The 12,908-nt window shown below is 38.3% G+C and overlaps 1 protein-coding gene across 3 annotated transcripts in view; it reads right to left on the bottom strand.

Annotated features, from left to right (window-relative positions):
- The window catches only part of ZHX3 (zinc fingers and homeoboxes 3), a 109,172-nt gene that overhangs the window by 40,933 nt on the left and 55,331 nt on the right, over positions 1–12,908 (bottom strand). The window contains exon 1 of one of the 3 annotated variants that reach the window (XM_069496403.1): positions 1,792–1,822. The exons of the other annotated variants lie outside the window; for them this stretch is intronic. The gene's annotated coding sequence lies outside the window, so the exon portion shown is untranslated. Of the gene's footprint in view, positions 1–1,791; positions 1,823–12,908 lie in introns of those variants that run through there. 3 annotated transcript variants of the gene reach the window in all.

Genomic DNA, 12,908 nt, shown 5'->3' with positions numbered 1-12,908 from the left:
CTGGGAGCGGTGGCTCACACCTGTAATCCTAGCACTCTGGGAGGCCGAGGCGGGTGGATCGCTCGAGGTCAGGAGTTCAAGACCAGCCTGAGCAAGAGCGAGACACGTCTCTACTAAAAATAGAAAGAAATTATCTGGCCAACTAAAAATATATATAGAAAAAATTAGCCGGGCATGGTGGCACATGCCTATGGTCCCAGCTACTTGGGAGGCTGAGGCAGAAGGATTGCTTAAGCCCAGGAGTTTGAGGTTGCTGTGAGCTAGGCTGACACCATGGCACTCACTCTAGCCTGGGCAACAGAGCGAGACTCTGTCTCAAAAAAAAAAAAAAAAAAATGTCTCTTTGGGAGGTGGACCAACACTCAGTCTCGCACAGAACAGTCACTTGGGAAATGTTTGCATTGTTGAACAGAAGTAGCTTCCAACCTTGAGGGAAGATCAGGTGAAATGCAAGGGATACCTGCTACAACACAGGACTGTGTTGAGAGGACTGTGAGAGTGGGCAGCAGGAGAATTCTACAATATTCCCATTTAAAATGTTAAAATGTTGGTAGCTGCCAGGGCTCAGGGAAAAAAAATTATTTTTATATGGTTACAACTCATTCTAACAGGTCGATTACATTTACCTAAAGCCCATGGAGCTCAAAACTATGTTTCTCTCCCCCAAAGCCTCATTCTTTTATGAAGTTCCCTGCTCTGTGGAATGAATGTGGGCAATCACTTTTGCAGTTTCTGATGATGCCAGTTTATAGCTATGTTTTTCTGTTCACTGAACTGGCTCATTTCTTCAGGAGAACAAACTGTTCTGCACTGAAGCAGGAATTGGCTGAGTTCTAACAAAAAGATTTTTCCCCCCTGACAGTGTTTTTGCAAAAGACCCAAGTCAATTTATAGCCAAGTAACAAAAGGTCAGAAGGGTTAGTCAAGCAATGGGCGTAATTCCTGTGTGTCACAGCCAATAAAGGAAATGGGTGGGAATAAATAGTACGCAATTTTAACCTGAAATTATTTGTGCGAAACTATTATTGTAAACTATACAAAGTGACCCATGGCTCCCAATATAAAGGATTTCTCACTCTGATTTTTTTAAAGTCACATTGACTGTGGAAGAACTGAGATGACCTCAAATTCCTCATTCACAAGTGGAAAATGTCAAAAACTTTCTTCACACTAATTTATGAAAAACTTGGTCATTGTTTTACAGCCCTGAAATAGAAATGTTCACCTAAAAAATTAAATATCTCATAGTTAAGTCACAATTAAGGCCGGGCGTGGTGGCTCACGCCTGTAATCCTAGCACTCTGGGAGGCCGAGGCGGGTGGATCGCTCGAGGTCAGGAGTTCGAGACCAGCCTGAGCAAGAGTGAGACCCCGTCTCTACTAAAAATAGAAAGAAATTATATGGACAACTAAAATATATATATACAAAAAAAAAATTAGCCGGGCATGGTGGCGCATGCCTGTAGTCCCAGCTACTCGGGAGGCTGAGGCAGTAGGATCGCTTAAGCCCAGGAGTTTGAGGTTGCTGTGAGCTAGACTGACGCCACGGCACTCACTCTAGCCCGGGCAACAGAGTGAGACTCTGTCTCAAAAAAAAAAAAAAAAAAAAAAAAAAAGTCACAATTAAATACAATTTGCATGGCTGAATATAAAATAAAATCCTTCCCAAAAGAGAAACAATATTGACCAAAAAGATAGGTTAAGAAAAGACCCTACAAAGGTGACAGTGTGCTAAAAGTGCATCAAACTACTGCAATATTCAATGAGCATAAGAACGACAAGAAAAGCCTACCTTTAAAGCAGACACGAAGAACTGACATCACCAGCCAAGCAAACAGAAGACAGATGAGTAACAGTCTGTACTGGGTGGCCAACCAGGCCGAGGCCCATGGGTCTGTGGAGTAAGAAAGCCTATCAGATAGCAAAGCTGTTGGAAGGTCTCCTCCCGCAACCCATCATGATGTCTAAAGTACTCATTAATTAAAACAATCCAATCATCCAAAGGATGAATGGTTAAACAGAACACCCACACGGTCTGGAAAAAATGGTATAAATCCGTTTCTTCTCCCACCTCCTTATAAGTTCAACTATAAACCCTGGAAATAACACAAGAGGCAACCAAAGGAGAAGGCTGAAAGACAGAAAAAGGAAGATGAACTGGTTAGGGACCCCAGGACTGGAGGAACAACATAGCAGCAGGACATCTTATGACTACATCTCTTTCAACAGAAGAAGGTGGCCCAGACTCAATGTTCCCTAATCCCCAACCTACCAACAGAAGGCAGCCTAGGATTGTCAGGAAGTTCTGCTGACAATACCAGTCCAGCTGGTAGCACCAACAAAAGAGATAGCTCAGACGCCATTGACAAGCAATCTGGGAAACACTTTGACTCTCTACAGGACCCCCACGAAGTACCCTTCATCCCACTAGGACAGAGGCTCCCTCCCCTACCTAGAGATACTAGGCAGCATGGCCAGGGAAAATTCCTTACCTGACACAGACAACACCAACAGGGATCAATAGCAGCACCAGATAAATCAAGCAGACCAAAAGAGTACTAAAAAGGCTTTAAAAAGTAAATTGTCATTATAACCACAAAAGTAGATCCCAACCTATGTACTAAACCTAAACAGAGTGATGGCCTGCTAAAATAAAGATTTAAATAGGATCTGGAGTCTCCCAATATAATAGACAAAATGTCCAAAATAGAATTAAAAATCACCCATCATACTAAGAACAAAGAAAATCACAACTTGAATGAGAAAATATAATTAACTAATGCCAATAACAAGATGAATCTGATGTTGGAATTAACTTATAAAGATTTTAAAGCAGCCATCATAAAAATGCTTCAACAAGCAATGACAAGTTCTTTTGAAACAAATGAAAAAATAGAAAATATCTCCAAAGAAATAGAAATTAACCAAAAAGAACCAAATGAAAATTATAGAACTGAAAGATACAATAACAGAAAATTTTAAAACTTGCTAGATGGACTCAATAACAGGATGGAAATGACAGGACAGAATCAATGAACTTGAGGATGGGTCAATAGAATTTACCAAATATGAATAAAGAAAGAAGATGAACTAAAAAAAAACGAATAGAATTTCAGGCACTTGTGAGAAAATAACAAAAGATCCAACCAGCCTGGGCAACATAGTGAGACCCTGTGTCTACAAAATTAAATAATTAGCCAGGCACAGTGGTGCATGCCTGTAGTCACAGCTACTTGAGAGGATGAGGTGGGAGGATCACTTGAGCTCAAGAGTTCAAGGTTGCAGTGAGCTGTGACCACACCACTGCACTCCAGACTGAACAGCACACAACCTAGTCTCTAAAAAAAGGAAAAAGATCTAGTATTCATATCACCAGAATCCCAGAAGGAGAAAAGAAAGAGGGAGGGACTGAGAGAGTATTCAAAAAGGTAATGGCTAAAAATTTCCCAAATTTGGTGAAAGATGTAAACCTACAGATATAGAAGCTGAACAAATCCCAAATAGGATAAACTCAAAGAATTCTACTAAGATACATTATAGTTAAATTTCTGGAAAAAAAAAATTCTGGCAAAGAGAAATTCTCAAAAGCAGAAAAAAACAACATTCTACCTAAAAGAGAACACCAATTCAAATGATAACAGGTTTCTTATATAAAACCGTGGAGGCCAAAAAGAAGTGGCACTTCTTTGAACAAAATGGAAATGGTGAAAGAAGAAATCTTCAAGCATCAGGAAGGAATAAAGGACAACAGAAAAAGTAGAAATATGAGTACATACAATGACCTGTCCTTCTCCTCATGAATTTTATAAATCATATTTTAAGACTGAAAAACTCATAGATATAATAGACAAGACAGTTATATTTAACAGGGAGAAAGGACGTAGATGAAAGTTAGGTTTCCACATTTCACTCAAAGTGGTAAAATGTTGATAAGTCATATATGTATAATACCAGAGCAACCACTAAGAAAATGATACAAAGATATACACTCAAAAATACTATTAAAAGATAAGCCCCCCAAAATGTTCAAGTAACCCAGAGAAAGGCAAGAAAAAAGAAACAGGAAACAAAACAAATAATAAAATGGCAACTTCAAGCCCTAATACATCAATAATTACCTTAAATGTAAACGGTCTAAATACATCAATTAAAAGGCAGAGATTGGCAAAGTGAAATAAAAATATTAATACAACCCAACTATATGCTGTTCACAAGAAACTCACTTCAAATTTAACAAAATAGGTAAGTTAAAAATAGGTACTGTCCATACAGACAGAATATTGATACCTACTTAAAATGATGCTCATGAATTTTTGATACAGAAAAATATTTAGAATATTTTAAGACATGATAAATGAGTAAATACATAAATATCCTAAAAGTGAGATACAAAATGTACATATAACATGACTTTACACTGTATGTAGGAACTTGAAAAAAAAAATGCCTAAAAGGAATGCTATCAGATATCACTGAGGGAATCTCAATTATCTTTATTATGCTTTCCTACATTTTTCAGATTACCTACCACAAGAAATAATGACTTTTATAATCAAAAAACAATATTTTTTTCTTCAAATAGTCTATCCAAGATAACTGAAACTGTCTAAGGAAGAGGAACTAAACTTTATTATTATTAGTCACCATCAACATAGATCTTTCTACTGTGAATTAGCTGTTCACTCCTCCTCTTCCCCACCCCCCGCCACTCCCAGAGGATTAGAGGCACAAGGTGGAAGGCCTGGAATGCCAGGAAATGTTCTCTTCACAAAGTTTGGGTATGAGATCCAAGGAGTGTGGGGTGGGGGCAGGAAGTGAGAAGTGGTGTGGGGGAGCAGAGAGATGGGGCAGGGGGGACGGTGCAGACAGCATAGCAGAACTGTTGGATGCCTGCTTCATGTCTAGTGGTTTGCAGAGTCGCTGCCCCAGGTCTCCACGGGTCTGGTCACTGAGCTGGTTACTGTGTTTCCTCACTCCACCACCTCAGTGTCATCACTAAGGCATGTGAACATGTCTTAGTCCCTCTTGGCCCAACAGAGTAGAACACAGGTTATCAACCACCATGCTGGGGGCTACAGTCCAGAACAGGAAATTATTCTGTTTTCTGCTGCCAAGTAGGTATCAATTTAACATGCCCACCTTCCTTTCTTTTTCATAGTCTCTCCCTAACTTTATCCAGGAGCCCTGTGATGATCTTCCTACCACATAACAGCCCCAACACTTTTCTGGCATTTCAAGTAAGAAATCTCAAAGTAATCTTCAATTCTTCCTCACCCTTTATTTGTATATCCAATCTATTATTATAAAGGAGACAACACAGAATGCAGAAGGTAGCGGATTTCTAAGGTCCCCTATTAGAGATTTGTAATTCTTTTACCAAATATTATCGTTACTCTTCTTAACACAACAAATGAATTTTAGTAAAGTCAAAACCAAAAGCTCCTACCAAGAGTCATGTATAAGATGTATGATGTTGCTCTGGCCCTATTTAACAGGCAATAGGACCATTTCAAGACTTCTCACTCTTATCACTAGTCCTAAGAGTTGCCTTTTTCTCTAACTGAAGACATGAAATCCTGTCTCTAGGGCCACACAGGATAACTCAAAGCCAACCTTGACCTTAAGATGCTTTGCAAATACTGCAGGATGATTTTAGTGCCCCCACCCTTGCCATCTCCCACGGCCAAACTACCAAAAAGATGAGGTAACACAATTTTACAAATATTAATACTCAAGGACATATTATTTGAAACCATATTCACATTTAAAATAAGCTTTTATTTTACCTGTTGTCTTGCTCTTTGGGGCTAAAGTGGAAAAAGCACGGACTTTGGAGTTAAAGTGTTCCTGTTACTTATTAGCTATACAAGTTTTAGCCTCTCCATCTATAAAATGGAAATAATTATGCATACCTCTTATGAGGATTGAGTAATATATTACTTATAAAAGTTCTTGGAATATCATTGGTACTCTCCTGGCTCCACTTAATATTCCTACCTTCGTTTCTTTTTTCCCCGTATTTCTCATTTATGTTTTCTTGCTGTATTTTATAGACTTAAGTGAGTCCACAAATTCTTTTAAACCTTAAATTCTTTTACAACAAGATAGCATATAAATATACAATATAAAAATAGTAAATACTCCTCTGGGAAGTAGCCAGTGGGCTTTGACAGAGAAGAGACATGAGGTAACATTCTGGGTACTGACAATACCTTGGTAGGAGCTTGGGTTCTACAGTGTGTGTGCATTTGTCAAAAGCAGGCAAACATACAGTTAAAATTTAACTACAATGAAATGTACAATTCTTATCTCAAAAGAAAAAAAACCTGTAAACAAATAATTACCGCTACTTGCTGATAAAACATGCTGAAATACCAAGGAGGGATGCATCACAAAATACTCTGGACAGACGACTGGGTAGAGGGATAGGAAGCACATTCAGTAAAATGTCCGTGGTTGAAATTTGGTGGTGAGTATATGGTTGCTTACAGTAATATTCTTTTAACTTTGCAGTATGTTTGAAATTTTTCATAATAAAATGTTGGGAAAAAATTTCCTACTGAAAAAGATGAAAGGCATTTAATATATGTTAGTTCTCTTCTCAAACTCTCTCCCTATTGTTATGCATCTATGCGCTCATTCACCTGTAAACACTTACTAGGCACACACTGTGGTATTGCCTGGTACAAGTTACTTAACCCTAACCCCTCTGTATCTCAGTTTCCCCATCTATAGAATAATAAGCATATTATAATAATATAATTGAGTAATATATTAATCCTCACAAGAGATATGCATAATTATTTACATTTTATAGATATGCCTCGTGGGATTTTTGTGAGGATTAAGTGAGATAATAAACATATAGCACTTAGCCCAGTGCCTGTCACACAGCTGGTGTTTGGTGAATGTTTGGTACATGTTAGCTGTTATTGTGCCATTGCAGCATACAGTAAGGAGCATGGGCAAGGCATATTATGCCAGTATCAGGTAGTGATTAGAAGCACTGACTCCTGACTGCCGGGCTTCAAATCCTAACTCCACCACTTACTACCTTTGGGCAAAACCATTAACTGCTCTGTGCCTCAGTTTCCTCATCTGTAAAACAGGAATGATAAGTGGCACTCTCATAGGGTTATTTTGACAAATGTAAATATATATATATAAATATATATATATACACACATATATATAAAGTGCTTAGACAGTGGCTGCAACAGTGTAAACACTCAATTAATGTTAGCGAATTCACTATGCTGGGTACTCAGAGGACGTAAAGGTGAATGCTTAAGTCCCCAACACCTCAAAGAGTTGATAATGCAGGAGAGGAGAAAGCCATGTCAACAGAGGGATCACAAAGCCTGCCGTGCTAGATGTGTGCTACAGGAGAGGCACTACAATAGGCTCCGGATACCCGAGGGAGAGACTGATAACAGTGAGGCTTGAAGGGGAGGGTGGCATTTAATAAATTCAACTTCAAGTCAGAGAAGAGGAAGAAAAAGTTCAATAATGTGAAAGGACATGGTATAGACAGCCTACTGGAGCTTAATGAAAGGTGGTTTGGGGTGGGTTGGAGGACTGATGGCTGGAGAGAGATCGGGCTCTGCTGGTGGAAAGCTCTGCTGATGAATGTAGACTTTGTTCTTCAAAAGTACTTGGAAAAATGATCATACTCTACTGATTCATACACTCTACTGGGTGTGGAGAGCTAAGTCTTACAAATTGTGCTAACCAATAACTTACCCTTGATTTTTCTATCTGATAAATAATAAATACTCTTCATCGTTTCTCCACTGTACTCTTTATGTAGAAAAACTAAGAATTTATAACCATAACCATTGTACCAACTCAAGGCATAAGGACATATCTCTACTAAATAAAAAGGCCCAGAGCCTCTAGAGGAAGGGCCAGGGAAGAGGTTACTAACAGTGTTGTGGAATCGGGTGAGTTAGCACCACTCTAGTTGGTTCACTGCTTTGAGGTTACGACTTGGAATCTGACCCAAGAGATTAATTTCAGGAAGGGAGAAGTGTCCACGCAGCAACAGAGAAGAGTTGGCTCCCATTGGATACTGCCAGCTGGCCACACGGCACCTCTCAGAGCTCACTGTGCCTTGGTAAACATTGCCGATTGCTATACTTACTAAGCAAACCCATTAAGCTTTACCATCACGGCCTGAGGGGAGTGGCCAGGACAGGGGCAGGTTTTACGATTAAAAGCACTAAATGTTGCTTCAAAATTATGTAAATTAAACGTATGAAATAAACATGAAAATGTCTTTTCAACACTACTGGAAATTAAAATAGTAATAATTTATTTTAAAAATTTATTTTAATAAAAAATTTAAACCAAACCTTTATTTAGGTGTAAACTGAGCCTTTTTAGCAGAGGTATCTTGAGGGAGGTAGGTGGGTTAGCAGGTTCAGGCTCAGAAACAATCTCCTGGGCTGTGAGCTCCATGAAGACAGGGACCACAGCTGTCTTGCTGACTGCATTCTCAGAGACTAATACGGTACATTGCACATAATTATTGCTCACGAAATACTCATTGACAGAATAAGTCTAGTCCCTAGTTTTGCAAGTTCAGAAATATAATTTTTTTTTAGTTCACTAAGAGATTATTCAATTCTTCATTAGGTGGGAGTGGAACTGGCTTCACACCAATCAAATTCAATGGAGACAATCTAGATTTTTTCCCCCCATTTTTAGAGGAGTATACTCTTCCAAGGAGCCTCACTATTCCTGTCATTTACCCAGGGGGGTCCTTTCCTAATATTAGAGCATCTGGTAAACAGAATCTCTAATCAGGTTGCTGCCTGAGGAATAAATTTAGGGCTCCTAAGAAAGTTTTAACCTATATCTAGCATGCCCAGCGTTGCTGCAACCAGAATGTTTTCCCCAGGCCAATATGGCATCTCTCCTCCTGTGGACAGAGCCAGAGGTATCTGACAGAGTCCTATCCTCCAAATCCTCCTAGACTCCTCACAGACTCCCAGTCTGCTGCCCTTTTGCACCATTCTTCATCTAAACACATTTGGGTCTTGCTCTGTCATCCAGGCTGGAGTGCAGTAGTGTGATCATAGCTCACTGCAGCCTCGAAATCCTGAGCTCAATCCTCCCACCTCAGCCTCCTGAGGAGCTGGGCATACAGGTGTGTGCCACCACACCCAGCTAATTTTTTGGGTTTTTTGTAGGTTCTCACTATGTTGCCCAGGCCAATCTCAAATTCCTGGCCTCAAGCAATCCTCCTGCTTCGGCCTCCCAAAGTGCTGAGATTATAGGGGAGAGCCACTGTGCCTGGCCTAAACATGTTACAAGCCCCTAGCTTTTAACATTTTTCTGTGTATAGTGCTTTAGGTTGGTTGCTTCCTAATGACAAATGAGAGACCTTCATCTACATACTCCTACAGAAGATTGCTTGGGTCTGGTCACCTCCACGTGGATGTGTACCAATTTTCAGGCTATTTTAGCTTAAACAGCAAACATTGAAGCAATATCCTTAGAGAACTCCAGGGTACTAAGTGATATCTTGGGACCCATGACTATGTATAAGTCTGGTTTGGATTTTTTTCCTTTTTTCTCTTAAGTGCAGTATCTTCCATTGACTAATTTTCTGCTTACTTGGCCTCATAAATTTTCAAGAAAATCTCCCATCAGCATGGCTTTTCACTATTGTACCTTTTTTAAATGTCTAAGAAATTAAACATACTGGAAAATGAACCTAGAGACAATATGTAGATGGTCATCAACATTTACCTACTCAGGGAAGAGTATTTAACCCTAAGCTGTCTTTCATATTCTTGAGCCAGTTTCTCCAACCCAATGATGGCTCTTTATTTAAAAGAAAAATGAGATTAGAGAGAAAATAGAAAACTTCTCTAAGGAATTTTGTCAAAGTTTCTTTTAAAAAATTTTTTTTAATTTTGAGCTAATTTTAGAGTTATACAAAAGTTGCAAAAATAGCACAGTTTCCATATATCCCAGCCCCAGCTTCCCCTAATGTTAGCATCTTATATAACTACAGTATATTTAACAGAATCAGGACATTAACTTTGGTACAATACTATTAACTAAGCCAAAGACCTTATTTAAAGTGTACTAGTTTTTTCTACCAACGTCCTTCTTCTGTTCCAGAATCCTATTCTGGATCCCTGTTGTATTTAGTTGTTATTTCTCCTCAGTCTTTTCCGTGTCATTCATGTCCTTGACACTTTATAAGAGTATTAATCAGTAATTTTGTTGACTGTCACTTGATTTGGATTTGCCTGATATTTTCTCACAATTACACTGAGATTATGCATTTTTTACCACCGAAGTAACATGTTCTCAGTGCATCGTATCATGGGGCTCATGATGTCCATAGGTCTTATTGCTGGTGATGTTGGTTCTGATCACTTGGTTAAGGCAGCTTCTGCTGGGTTTCTCCACTATAAAGTTACTACCTTTCCTTTTTACAGTTAATAAACATGTTAAGGCAGTTTATTTGAGACTACACAAATTCTTTCAAAGGTCTCTTAAAGGACTACTGGCTCCCTCATTCACAAACCTGCTCACTCTCCTTAACAACCCCAAAAGATTAGTTGATATGATTTCCCCTTACTATTTCTGTCATGCAAGCACTCTGTTATTACTTTTTTGTTTGTTCAGTGAGTTTTACTTTTCTTCTGCTTATAAAAATAACACATCTTCACTGTAAAAAAAAAAAAAAAAAAAAAAGTCCTTGTGGAGCTCCCATAACCCCACCTTTAAGAGATCAGCACTTATAGATAGTTTGATGTATATCTGAACCTTTTTTCCTTTTTTAATATCACTGGAGTCAGATATCACCTCAGGAAAGTTACTTAATTTTGTGTGCTGGTAATTATTTCCTTTTTGAGCCAATGACTTCTTTGTAAGTCTAGATATATAGACTCTCATTCTAGGAAAATGCACAATAGGTAATACACAACCCATTTTGCATACAACTATAGGGGCTCCCAGACTAGGTTAGAAAACCACATTCTATTTATAACCCTTGATTGACAATTCAGTTTCTAGTAATCTATCCTATAGAATACTTGTACATATAAACATATGCCAAGATGTTTCATGTGGTGTTAGCAAAAAATTTAAACATCCATCCAAAAAGGGGCTGGCTGGCTAAATAAATTATGACCGTTCAACATTATGCAATACCCTATAGGTATTACAAAAAATGAAGTAGATATATATACATAGACATAGAAAGATGCCCATGATATAGTATTAAATGAAAAACAAAGTTTCAGGACATTGTATGATTCCATTTTTGGTAAGATAAGGGAGGGAGGGGAGTAGGGAGAGAGGGGGAGGAAAGAAGAAGAAAAGAGGGGAGAGAGAGAGACACCTCTATATGTATGTGAATACACAGAAAAAAATCTGAAAAGTTTCATGATAAACTCAACATTACTCTGTGAAAAGAGGATTATCAGGCGAGTTTTATTCTTTATTTAGTCTACAAACATTATATTATTTGAACTTTTTAAAAAGGGTATGTTACTTTAAAAAACCCCAATAAGATAAAAAAAAAATAACCTTGCTATAGGTAACAACTCTGAATGAATATAGATTTAAAACTTTTTAGTGACTGGCAAAAATAATTTAAGGATTTAGCTCAGAATGGAATGATAGTTAAGATAAATATGACACAAAATCAAAAAGTCAAATGAGATAAATATAATGATGCAAGAAAGTCATTTGATAACATTCATTCCTAATAAAAATACTTAGAACAAAAGGCACATGGGTAAGACAAGATGATACAGTACATCTCTCCTAAGCCAAATGTCAAAAAAGGGGACAGAAGATACTATTGCCATCTCAAATATTTTTTAGAGTTCTGGTCAACACAACAAGACAAGAGAAATAAGATAGGCATATACATTACATACGAAAGTGTTTTCTGCAGATGAGATGATTGGACAGCTATAAAAGCAAAAATTAAAAATTTTTGGAAGAGCTATTCTCTAAGGTGGAAATAAAAATTTTATGGCCTGTTTTTAAGGGATATCAATTGAACACTGCCATAGGGAGAGTGAGATCACACAGTGGACAACTGCAACTCCAGATGCCACATCTGGACCAAGGTTAAAATTGTTCTTTGCTGAATTCCTTAAAACTTTGAGGGGAATACTACTGATCCCCAGGATTTGCCTACTTCTAGTTCATCAAGTAAGGCTCCAGCAGTGTAAAAATTTATCACTTATTTATATGGTCCAAATGCCAGTGAGGAATAGATCATTTCTCCTACTATTACCCCGGGAACAACAAGAATGACAACACAAGCAACTAACAATGGTAGAGCACCCAACACACACTGGACACTGTTCATTCTAAGCACTTTACAAGCAGCAGCTCACATAACTCTCCCACAACCCTTGATAGTAGGTACTATTATTGCTTCTAGTTTACAGATGAGGCAACTGAGGCACAAAGAAACCAATAATTTGCCCAAAGTCACTCGGCTAATACTTGGTAGAGCCAGGATTTGAACCCAGGCAGCCTGGTTCCAGAGCCCATACTCTTAGCACCACACCCGCCTGTTGTGGAAAAAATGCATGAGAAAACTGTCATCTGGAGGAGACACAACCTATGAATTAGAGTTCTGGAGGAAGCTGAATTGAACCAAAGATTCAAACGACAGAAGAAAACCACTTCCAGAACGGAAAGACTTGAGAGAAGAAAGCGCTCCCAGGGTCTCACACTTAATTAGCGCTCAAAGAGGGTCTCTAAGACACAGCCTGGAAACATCTGAAAACAATGGTGCAGAAGGAAGGAAAAGAGAAAAAAAAGAACTCCAAGCAGGCAAATTAAACAAGTAGATTACATGAATGGGAATCCAGCAAAGTTACTTTTGATTTTTTTTTTTTTTAGTACCAGAAGTCTAGAAAC

This window comes from Eulemur rufifrons, chromosome 20 (assembly GCF_041146395.1).
Source record: "Eulemur rufifrons isolate Redbay chromosome 20, OSU_ERuf_1, whole genome shotgun sequence".
Lineage (NCBI taxonomy): Eukaryota > Metazoa > Chordata > Mammalia > Primates > Lemuridae > Eulemur > Eulemur rufifrons.
This window is presented reverse-complemented; position numbering and strand designations above follow the sequence as displayed.